The sequence below is a fragment of the Nicotiana tabacum genome, chromosome 8 (genome assembly GCF_000715075.1).
Source record: "Nicotiana tabacum cultivar K326 chromosome 8, ASM71507v2, whole genome shotgun sequence".
NCBI classification, from domain to species: Eukaryota; Viridiplantae; Streptophyta; class Magnoliopsida; order Solanales; family Solanaceae; genus Nicotiana; species Nicotiana tabacum.
In genome coordinates, this window is record NC_134087.1 from 134075833 (window position 1) to 134087613 (window position 11781).

Here is an 11781-nt window from a genome sequence, read left to right on the forward strand (position 1 = left end):
CATTTGAAAGTATTCCCTGCTCTCCAGGTGGGCCATGACTTTTAACTTGAAATGTATTCCCTTGTTCTCCAGGCGTGCTCCTGACTGCTGCACTTGAAAGTATTCCCTGCTCTCCAGGTGGGCTCTTGACTTCAACTTGAAAGTATTCCCTGATCTTCAGGCGGGCTCCTGACTTCAACTTGAAATGTATTCCCTACTCTCCAGGCGGGCTCCTGACTTCAACACAGACAAAACAAAGAAAATGTTCTGCCCCAGTTTGAGTATATGGGCCCATGTGTAAGTGTAAAATCAACCACATTGCCAAACATCAATAAGAATTTTGAAAATCAAAACTTAAATTGTACTCCCTTGTTCTCCAAGCGGGCTCCTGACTGCTAAGCTTGAAAGTATTCCCTGCTTTCCAGGAGGCCTCCTAACTTCAACTTGAAATGCATTCCCTGCTTTCCAGGCGGGCTCCTGACTTCAAAATAGACAAAACATAGAATTTGAAAGCTAAAACCTAAATTGTGCTCCCTTGTTCTCTAGGCGGGCTCCTGACTGCTGAACTTGAAAGTATTCCCTACTATCCAGGCGGGTTCCTGACTGCTGGCTTGAAATGTACCCTGCTCTCCAGGCGGGCTCCTAACTACTGGCTTGAAATGTATTCCCTGCTCTCCAGGCGGGCTCCTGACTGCTGGCTTGAAATGTATTCCCTGCTATCCAGGCGGGCTTCTGACTTCAACTTGAAATATATTCCCTACTCTCCAAGCGGGCTCCTGACTTCAACATTTGAAATATATTCCCTGCTCTCGAGGCGGGCTCCTGACTTCAACATTTGAAATATATTCCCTGCTCTCCAGGCGGGCTCCTGACTTCAAAATAGACAAAACAATGAAAAACTTTCTGCCCAGTTTGGTAGCTGGGCACAGATGTGAGTGTAAAACTAAATCATATTACCAAGTATTACTAAGAATTGAAAGCTAGATCCCATTATTCAGGAGGTCCTGACAACTTTTAACTAAACGACAATTTTTAAAATCTAAGTTATGTCTTCTACAGGTGTGATTTCTGCTAAATCTTGTTATCTAAGAGGGTCTTAAACTACTCCCCATTATCCAGGAGGGTCCTAAAAATCAAAAGTCAAGTTTTATCTTAAAAGTGACAACTTTCATGGCTGAATTATACTACCCTACAGCAGAACTTACGCTAAATGTTATTATCTAATTGAAATCTTAAAGCTAAGTCCCATTATTCAGGAGGGTCCTGAAAACTCCTAATTGAATCCTATCTCGAACATGCAAACTTCTAAGCTAACTTATATTGTTTTGGGATACATTTATGCTAGATTATGCTATTTCTGAACTTTAAACTAGGTCCCATTTTCTAGGAGGGTCCTGAAAATCAAAAGTCAAACCTGTTTGATGACTGCCTTTCTCCACGGAGGGTTTCTCCGAAACAAACGAGTTTTCTGCCCCTGTTTCAATCAAAGAAAATTTTGTCAGTTTAAAGTGGTGGTTAGCTGATGACATTCTTGCTGAAGATCTTTTCACTGCATTGTTTTGTTCTGAACGACTTTCCCGAACTGGCCCTGAACCGTTTTGACTTTCTGACTGACTTTCAATTCCCATGACCTTTGACTAACCGAGTGTTCTATACCCATGTTGTTACTTCACACCTCTGACCCCTTTATCTGACCTTTGCATCTCCCATGACATTACCAACTCATTCCACTAGTGAAACTTCTGGTGATCCCCTATATCCCACCTTACATCATGCTGTCTTTAGTATGCTCTGACCACGTTGTGATTTGCAATTTTGGAAGTTGGTAGTGAGCTTTGAAACTTTTTTCCACTTACTTGGTACAAGACTGACATTAAAACATCTTAGACAAATAAACTCAAAACAAAATGAAATGCAATGACTTTGCGGGTTAAGGATAAGAAGAATCCAAAACCAGATGACTGCTACAAAGGGAAAAGAAATAGAAACTTATCTGAGTGGATAGCTGGTACCAATGATCATGACATGCATGTCGGATTGATTAGCCCAATCTGTCCAACCAATCAACTTTCAGTTGCCGTACTTTGTCGCCTCAGAATTTCCATGACCTGATTACTTTACCCAAACCTTGACCTTGTTCATCCTACGAGGCCTTGAAACAGTTTTCCTCCAACAGACCTTTCTCACCTGTTGACTTTTTAACTCCCTTTCGCCTCAAGGTGCCCGTGAGGGTTTTCACCAATAAGACTCTCTCATTTTATTTCTCTCAACTTCCGTTGCCTTACGGTGCCTGTGAAGGTTTTCACTAATAAGACTCTCTCATTTTATTTTTCCTGCTTGAACTAGAGTATTGCCCCTGACATGAAATACCTTTACCTTCTCGACTTGGCATTTCTCAAAGACTGATTAGAAGGTCTTTCTTTGGACCGTAATGTGGGATTTTTGACAGGGTTAGAAAGAAAGGGTATAAAAGGCTCAAAACCATTCAAATGGGTTAAAGTTACAACTTTCGGAATCAGGTTTCTCACAACAACCACAATTTCTGCCCCAGTTTCTTGCTTGGGAGCTTTTGGATTTTTGTTTGATGAGACCGAACCGTGAGGCTGCCTACGTATCCTTAAAAGGAATCAGGTCGAACGTAGTTCATGTCATAGAAATTACTTTGTTGTTGTGATTTTTCCTTTTCTCTTTCTTCTCTTTTTCGTTCTTTTGCGTTTCCCTCTTTTCTTTTATTGTTTTCTTCTTCTTATCTCTTTTCTCTCTTTTTTTTCTTTCTTTTTCATTCTTTTCCTTTCTTTCTCTTTTTCTTTTCTTCTTTTTCTTATTTCACATGCTTGTGTTTCTGATATTGCTATTGATTCCGAAAGGGGGTATGAAAGAAAAATAAATAAGGCTCAAAGGAGATGACGAGGGATAAAGTGTTTAGATAGCAGAACAAAACGCCTTGGTCATTTCAATCTTCAAAATATGCCAAATACAAACAAGTACAATCAAACAAAGAAATCATACATAGTATCTCTTGATTGCATCGGAATTGATAGCCATTTCTACACATTTTCCTTCTACAACTGTCAAATATAATGCGCCATTGGACAACACTCTAGTTACGACAAATGGCTCCTGCCAGTTTGGGGAGAACTTTCCTTTTACTCCAGCCTAATGAGGCAAGATACATCTCAGCACTAATTGACCCACTTCAAACTTCCGTGGACGTACCTTCTTGTTATATGCCCTCGCCATTCTCTGTTGGTACAATTGGTCGTGATACACTGCTGCCAATCTCTTTTCATCAATCAGACTTAATTGCTCCAAGCGAGTTTTGACCCATTCAACGTCATCAATTTCTGCCTCAGCGACAATCCGAAGGGATGGGATTTCAATTTCTACGGGTATTACTGCCTCCGTGCCATACACCAACAAATAAGGAGTGGCCCCTACTAAAGTGCGAACTGTGGTGCGATAACCCAACAATGCGAAAGGTAACTTCTCATACCATTGTCTGGATCCTTCCACCATTTTCTGAAGTATCTTCTTTATGTTCTTATTGGCTGCCTCGACTGCTCCATTCGCTTTAGGGCGATATGGGGTGGAATTGCGATGTATAATCTTAAACTGCTGACATGTCTCCATCATCAGGTGACTGTTGAGATTAGAGCCATTGTCCGTGATGATTACCTTCGGAATCCCAAACCGACAGATGATATTTGAATGCACAAAATCGACCACTGCTTTCTTGGTCATAGATTTGAAAGTTTTTACTTCAACCCACTTGGTGAAATAATCAATGGCTACCAGAATAAACATGTGTCCGTTTGATGTTGCTAGCTCGATTGGCCCAATGACATCCATGCCCTAAGCAACAAAGGGCCATAGTGCCGACATTGTACGCAATTCAGATGGTGGTGAATGAATCAATTCTCCGTGCACCTGGCACTGATGACACTTGCACACAAAACTGATGCAATCTCGCTCCATAGTGAACCAGTAATAGCCTGCCCGAAGAATCTTCTTTTCCAGAATGTACCCAGTCATATGCGGTCCACAAACTCCGGAGTGTACCTTAGTCATGATAGCTGTGGCCTGTTTGGCATCTATGCATCTTAGCAATCCAAGATCTGGAGTTCTTTTGTATAACACCCTCCACTAAAGAAAAATCCACTTGGCAATCGTCGAATTGTTCTTTTCTGATCACCTGTGGCCTGCACCGGATATACCCCCATCCTGATGTATTCTTTGATATCATGGGACCATGGCTCCCCATCAAGTTCTTTTTCCACCATATTATAGTAAGTATGCTGATCACGGACCTGAATCTGCAAAGGGTCCACATAAGCCTTATCTGGATAATGTAACATTGACGCCAGAGTAGCCAAAGCATCGGCGACTTCATTATGTATTCTTGGGATATGCCTGAACTCTATTGACTGAAACCGTTGACAAAGGTCATGCAAACATTGTCTGTACGGTATGAGTTTCAAATACCGTGTTTCCCATTCTCCCTGAATCTGGTGCACCAAAAGGTTCGAGTTACCCAAGACCAAGACTTCCTGGACACCCATATCCACAGCTAGCCTCAAACCCAGAATGCATGCCTCGTACTCAGCCATGTTATTAGTACAGTAAAAACGAAGCTGAGCTGCAACAGGCTAGTGCTGCCTTGTTTCAGAAATAAGTACCACTCCTATCCCCACGCCCTTCATGTTTGCAGCCCTATCAAAGAAAAGTTTCCATCCCAGCTTCTCAACTTGCTCTAACTCATCAATGTACATCACCTCTTCATCGGGGAAATAAGTTTTCAAAGGTTCATAATCTTCATCAACCGAATTCTCGGCCAAATGGTCCGCCAAGGCCTGTGCTTTCATTGCAGTTCGGGTCACTTAGACAATGTCAAACTCTGTGAGCAGGATCTGCCACTTTGCAAGCCTCCCTGTGGGCATAGGGTTTTGAAAGATATACTTTAATGGATCCAAGCGAGATATGAGGTAGGTAGTATAAGATGACAAATAATGTTTTAGCTTCTAGGCTACCCAAGTTAGGGCGCAACATATCCTCTCAATAGAGTATACTTAACCTCGTACAACGTGAATTTCTTGCTGATGTAATAGATGGCCTAATCTTTCTTGCCAGTGATATCATGTTGGCCCAATACACATCCGAATGAATTGTCCAAAACCGTCAAATATAATATCAAAGGTCGCCCTGGTTCTGGTGGGACCAACACGGGTGGATTTGACAAATACCTCTTTATCTTATTAAATGCCTCCTGACATTCATCTGTCCATTTGACCGCAACGTCTTTGTTTAACAGTTTGAAGATAGGCTCGCAAGTTGTCGTGAGCTGAGCGATGAACCTGCTGATATAATTCAATCTCCCCAACAAACTCATCACCTCGGTCTTGTTCCTCGGAGGTGGCAATTCTTGGATGGCCTTGACTTTCGATGGATCCAGTTCAATGCCCCGGCGTCTGACTACAAACCCCAACAACTTTCCAAACGGCACCCCAAAAGCACACTTTGTAGGATTAAGCTTGAGATTGTATCGGCGAAGCCTTTGGAAGAACTTCCTCAGATCTCTGACATGGTCAGACTGCTTTGTAGACTTCACGATCACATCATCCACATATACCTCGATTTCCTGGTGTATCATATCATGGAATATTGTTGTCATTGCCCTCATGTAGGTTGCCCCAGCATTCTTTAAGCCAAATAGCATGACCAGATAGCAGTATGTTCCCCACGGCGTGATGAATGCCGTCTTTTCTGCATATTCCTTGTCCATTAAGATCTGGTGATAACCCGCGTAACAACCCACAAAAGAACCAATCTCATGTTTGGCACAATTATCAATCAAGATATGGATGTTCGGCAATGGGAAATTGTCTTTTGGACTCGCCTTGTTGAGATCCCGATAGTCAACACACACCCTGGTCTTGCCATCCTTCTTCGGCACAGGCACAACATTGGCTAACCAGGTGGGATACCAGGTGACCCGAATTACTTTGGCATCGAACTGCTTGGTGACCTCTTCTTTGATATTTACACTCATATCCATTTTGAATTTTCTCAGCTTCTGTTTGACAGGAGGGAATGCCGGGTCAGTAGGCAACTTGTGAACCACTAAATCAGTGCTTAGACCCGACATGTCGTCATAGGACCATGCAAAAACATCTTTGTATTCGAACAGTGCTTTAATTATCTCCTCCCTGAGTTGGGGTTCCATATGTACACTTATTTTAGTTTCACGGACATTTTCTTGGTCCCCTAGATTAACTACTTATGTATCGTTCAAATTAGGTTTGGGCTTTTCCTCAAAATGACTTAGTTCCTTACTAATTTCTTCATAGGCCTCATCATCATCAAATTCCAATTCGTCATCACACTCAATTTCTTGTATTATTATTTCAGAGTTAGATTGGCTTTTAAAACTGGGCCAAAGATTCCTCATGCATGTCATGTCATTGATAACATCATAAAAAGAACCGTACAAAAGAAGAAAACAAAATAAAATTAGAAGAAATGAAGGGAAAGGAACAATTGCATTTCATTGAATTAAAGATAACAGGGTTTTAACACATCCAACTGGACGGAACATAATATCTATATTACAGACCCTGGAATAATCCAGACAACTAAAAGAAAATCAAAACCCACTACCAAGACTCCCTCCGGGTAGGAAGAGGAGTAGCTTCCCAGTTGTTGACTTTTGCACATTGTCTCACGAATAGCACATCTACCTTGCTGGACCCTTCCCCAACCTCAACCATGTTAACCTCGGTGAATAACCTTTCAAACCCCTTTTACAAGTCTCCATCAACACCAATCAATGATCCAGGAACCTTTGACAATAATTGCTTTCTGATACCTGGCCTGACGAATGATCTGGATAGGCGCGGGATTGGCCTTGGCAATGCCCATGCTTTCTGTTTCATTTTGCGGGCTCGTCTCACATCTGCAACTGGGCTTGAACCCCAGACCAAAAGTATCCAGATTTTTTAGAAGGGAGACTGGGTGCACAATAACTTGCAGGGATGCACCCAAACCCTTGCCCAGTACAAAACCATTTTTCAACATTTCAACGGCTACATGACTGATGCAGTAACTACCTTTGGAGTTGGAACGCACTTCCCTTCTGGAACTTTCTATACCGATACTGTGTCGAAAACATGATAAACCCATGGCCCCTTGTCGTCTTCAACCTCTATGAGCGGAACAATGGCATCATTGGGCACACACAAATTATCCTCGCCGTGTACGACAAGTTCCTGTCGATCCCATTCAAACTTGATGATTTGATACAAAGTAGACGAGACCGCTTTGGCAGCATGAATCCAGGGTCGTCCCAATATCATATTATAGGAAACAGCCACATTGAGCACCTAGAATTCCATAGTAAATTCAACTGGCCCTATTGTGAGCTCAAGCACTATGTCCCCGACTGAATCTTTCCCTCCACCGTCGAATCCCCGAACGCAAATACTATTCTTGTGAATTCTTTCATCCTCCACTTTCAACTTGTTCAATGTGGAGAGAGGACAAATGTTCACGCTAGGCCCATTGTCAACCAGTACCCGAGTAACCATGGAATCTTTGCATTTCACCGTCAGATAAAGGGCTCTATTGTGCTCGGTACCCTCCACATACAACTCATCATCAAAAAAAGTAACTATGTTTACCTCAAATATCTTGCTAGCTATCTTTTAGTGGTTTACTGAGATTTTGTTAGGAACGTGGGCTTCATTCAAGATTTTCATCAAAGCCCGACGGTGTTCGTCTGAATGGATCAATAATGACAGGAGTGAGATCTGAGCTGGTGTCTTCCTTAACTGCCCCACAATGGAATAGTCTTGCACTTTCATCTTTCTCATAAATTCTTCTACTTCTTCCTCAGTCACCGCTTTTTTCACCAACACTGGGTTATCTTTTGAGGTCTTAGCTTTTCTCAACTCTTCGGGGGCAAAGCATCTCCCCGCTCGAGTCAAACCATGAGTCTCACACACTTCTTCTTTAACCTCTTTCCCTTTGTAAGTCACGGTCATTCGTTCATAATTCCATGGGACTGCCTTGCTGTTGACTATCGATAGTTGAGTTACCGGTTTGATAATGACAGGATCTGTGGGGGCGTCCTTCATAATTACCACAAGCTTGTTCATCACTCCTGGCACAACCACTTTTGATCTTTCATGTTTTCCTGCAAAGTCACTTGAGGACCCCTTCTTGACCTCCACAGATGGTTCAGTATTTGCCCTGTTCAACTTGATCACAGACTTCTCACTTGTTGACTTTTTAAATGGCCTGACTTCACTAGCCCGAATCATCATGACGGTTTGCGAAGGCTTCTTAGGATCCCCTCTCTTATGCATTATCTCAATCATATTTGTTTCATGATGGGCTGGCAAGGGATTCTAATTGATATTGGGCGCCTCCGGATCTTGGACCTCAATCCGATTGGTGTTAATGAGTTCTTGAATGGCTGTTTTCTCTTTCCAGCATTTCTCTGTGTCATGTCCCAGGGCCCCTGAATAATATTCACAACTCACTGAGCGGTCAAGATTTCTGGGAGGGGGATTCGGCAATCTAGCCTCGATCGGATTCAACATACCCAACTGTAGTCTGTGGAATAGACTAGCATATGATTCTCCCAATGGAGTGAAAGTCTTTTGCTTCTGCAACCTCTCATTCTTAAAAGCTTGGTTGGGTCAAAAAACCCATTCCAGGAGGATCTCTGTAGTCTTTTGGGGGTGGATAGTTATTTTGTGGAGCTGGCGCACGCCATTGTGAGTGAGCGGGAGGTTGGGTATAGGTTTGTGCGTGATGGACAGAAAAATGGGGATCTGGCGGTGGGTAATAGTGTTGTGGTAGGTTATATGGAGTGTGGGGGTAAGTTTGGGGATAGGGTCGCGGCTGGTTGTAGTAACAGGGAAGGTTCATGGATCCAACCCAAGCTCCTGACTCAATTGTCGCAACATCCTCCTTCTTCTTCTTCCCGAGCACACCCCCAGTACCGTTTTGAATGGCCTGAGTGGTCTCTTTGATCGCTGAATAACTCATGATCTTGTTGGACTTGAGTCCCTCTTCAACCATGCCTCCCATTTTTACGACTTCATTGAAGGACTTACCTACTGCTGACACCAAGTGACCGAAATAAGTGGGTTTCAAAGCCTGCAAGAAATAATCAACCATCTCGCTTTCTTCATCGGAGGGTCAACCCTCGCTGCTTCCTCTCTCCAACAGAATCCATATTCCCTGAAGCTCTCACCGGGATTCTTCTCAAGCTTTGTCAACGACAGACGGTCTGGGATAATTTCGAGGTTGTACTAAAAATGGCAGGCAAAGGCTTGGGCCAAATCGTCCCATGTGTACCACCTGTTGTGATCTTGTCTGGTATACCATTGTAAGGCCGATCCACTTAAACTTTGGCTGAAATATGCCATCAGCAATTCATCTCTTCCACCTGCTCCTCTCATTTTGCTACAAAATCCTCTTAAGTGTGCTACTGGGTCACCATGCCCATCATATAGATCAAACTTGGGCATTTTGAACCCCGCTGGTAACTGAACATCTAGGAACAGACATAAATCTTTATGGCCACACTTACTTGACCTCCCAACCCCCTCATATCTCGGAACGACTGTTCTAAGCTTTTGACCTTTATGATCATCTCTTCATGCTCGGGATTTTTGGGTGGTTTCTCGGTCTCTTCCAGGAGATCAAGATGAGGGGTGTAAGGATATGGTTCTGGAACTTTGAAGGTGGGTTCAGGGGGATAGTACTGGTTGTCATGAGTTTGGAACTGGGGTTCGTTGGAAGATCGGTGCAATGTAGCAGGTGGAGGTGCCACAAAAACAGGTGTAATTGGTGGGGGAGGGTATGGGACTTGTTGGTAGAGGGGAAAGGCTGGAGATGAATTCACGGTGGGAGGCTCCGGAGGTTGGGCTGATGGTGGGATATAAGCAGGGTTGGCGGGATAAACCGGTGGTGGATGCCCCTTTGCCCAGGCTTGGTACATTTCAGCCATTTGTTGCTTTAGCTTATACATTTCTTCCCTCATTGCATTAACATTCAATTCTTCCACTTCTTTTGATGGGTCGACAATACTTGTTTCCGGTTCCTGGTTGGCCATATTCAGCCTATCTTTCGATCGGGTGTTGTATGTGTGAGTTGCCAGAATGCCAGTTAACTAACCACCTGCCTGGACTTAATACATCAAACAACAACCTTGTTAGCGATTAGGCTTTAACAGATTGGTAACTGCACATTGGGCATGAATGCACCTAAACAGTTAACCGTCTCTATTATGTATTTGATCGGTTACATGCGTCATCCCGGCCTTTTCTTACTTTTAATCGCAAACTTCCCTCTTTTTCTTTCTTTTTCGTTTCCTTCCTTTCACTCTTGCCTCTGTTCTCTCTTTGTTTTTACTTTCTCTTTATTTCTTATTTTCTCTCTTTTCTTTCTTGTTTTTCCGCTCTTTTCTTTTGTTTACTCTCTTGTTTTTCCTCTTATTTTCTTTCTCTCTTTTTTTTTATTTGGTTACGGTCGAATCCTGCGGAGATTGCCTGCGTATCATGACCCCGCATGAATCAGGCCAAGCGTAGTTCTTGGAGATAAGTGTGAAATAAAATATTTTTTTGGGATTTTCAGTTTTTATAAAAAAAACAAATTCTCCCATTACAAAACTCAAAACTAACAAATTCCAAAAGACTAACAAATTTCAATGCAAAGATGAAATACAGACTCCGAAAATAGACATCATACTCCAACAGAAGAAAACCCAGACTCGAAAACAATTTGACGGACTCTAGTAGAAAGAAAATACAAACTTAACATGACTGACAGACGCTAACAAAAGGGAAATGCAGACTCAAATGGAAAAATCATGAATACATCAATGCTCCTGGTGCCTGCGGGACATCATTCTGTCTTGCCGCAGGCCTATATGCAAGCTCCCTTTGAAGTCGATCCAAGTCGTTCATTATCTGTTTAACAAATGTCATTACTGCTGCAAAGAAGGTAGTGCGAGTCATATCCTCACAGATCTGGCACTTCATAATGATGTAGTCAGCGATGTTTCTAATTCTCTCCCTTATGACGCCTTTTTCTTGTAACAGACGCCCAATTTGTTGGGCCCTGGCTTCCAAAGTTTGCTCAGCCACATGATTTTGCTCTTGAAGTTGTTGCAAATCTATTTCTAATTGCGCCAATGCTGTATAACAATGTTCCCTTTCAACTTTGAAGTCTTTTGCCTATTTGATCATTTTGTTTTCCGTGGCGACGACCCTTTTCTTTAATCCTGCAACCTCATCGTCGTACCTTTCTCTCAACTGCTTAACCATGCGTACTCGTTTAGCTGCATTTTTAGCCAATTGCTTTTGAGCCTTGGCTAGTTCTCTTTCTGCTTTGTTCAAATCAAAACTATAGTCATTTACTTTCTGCCTCAGGTTAGCGATGATTTTTTCGTCTCTGTCGCTTCGGGCTGGATTTTCTGCCGCTACTTTCATTTTCTGAATTTGAGCTCGAAGGGCCTCATATTCTTTGGCTATATTTTTCTTTTCTCCTTCATCCGCCGCGACTTGCAAGCTATTCTCAAATTAAATTTCTCTGACTTGCTTTTCCAATTTGCTTATGGTAGCCCTGTACTCGTTTTCTTTGGTCAGCTAGTCCCATTGCACTTGTGCTCCGTCGGTGAATTGTTGGACATGGGGTCTCTTTGCGGGCCTGTCAGGTTCATATTGAACTCGAGATCTTTTACCATACCAAGCAGTATATCTAGGCTCCACCTCGCCTCTGGATAGGTCTCGTACT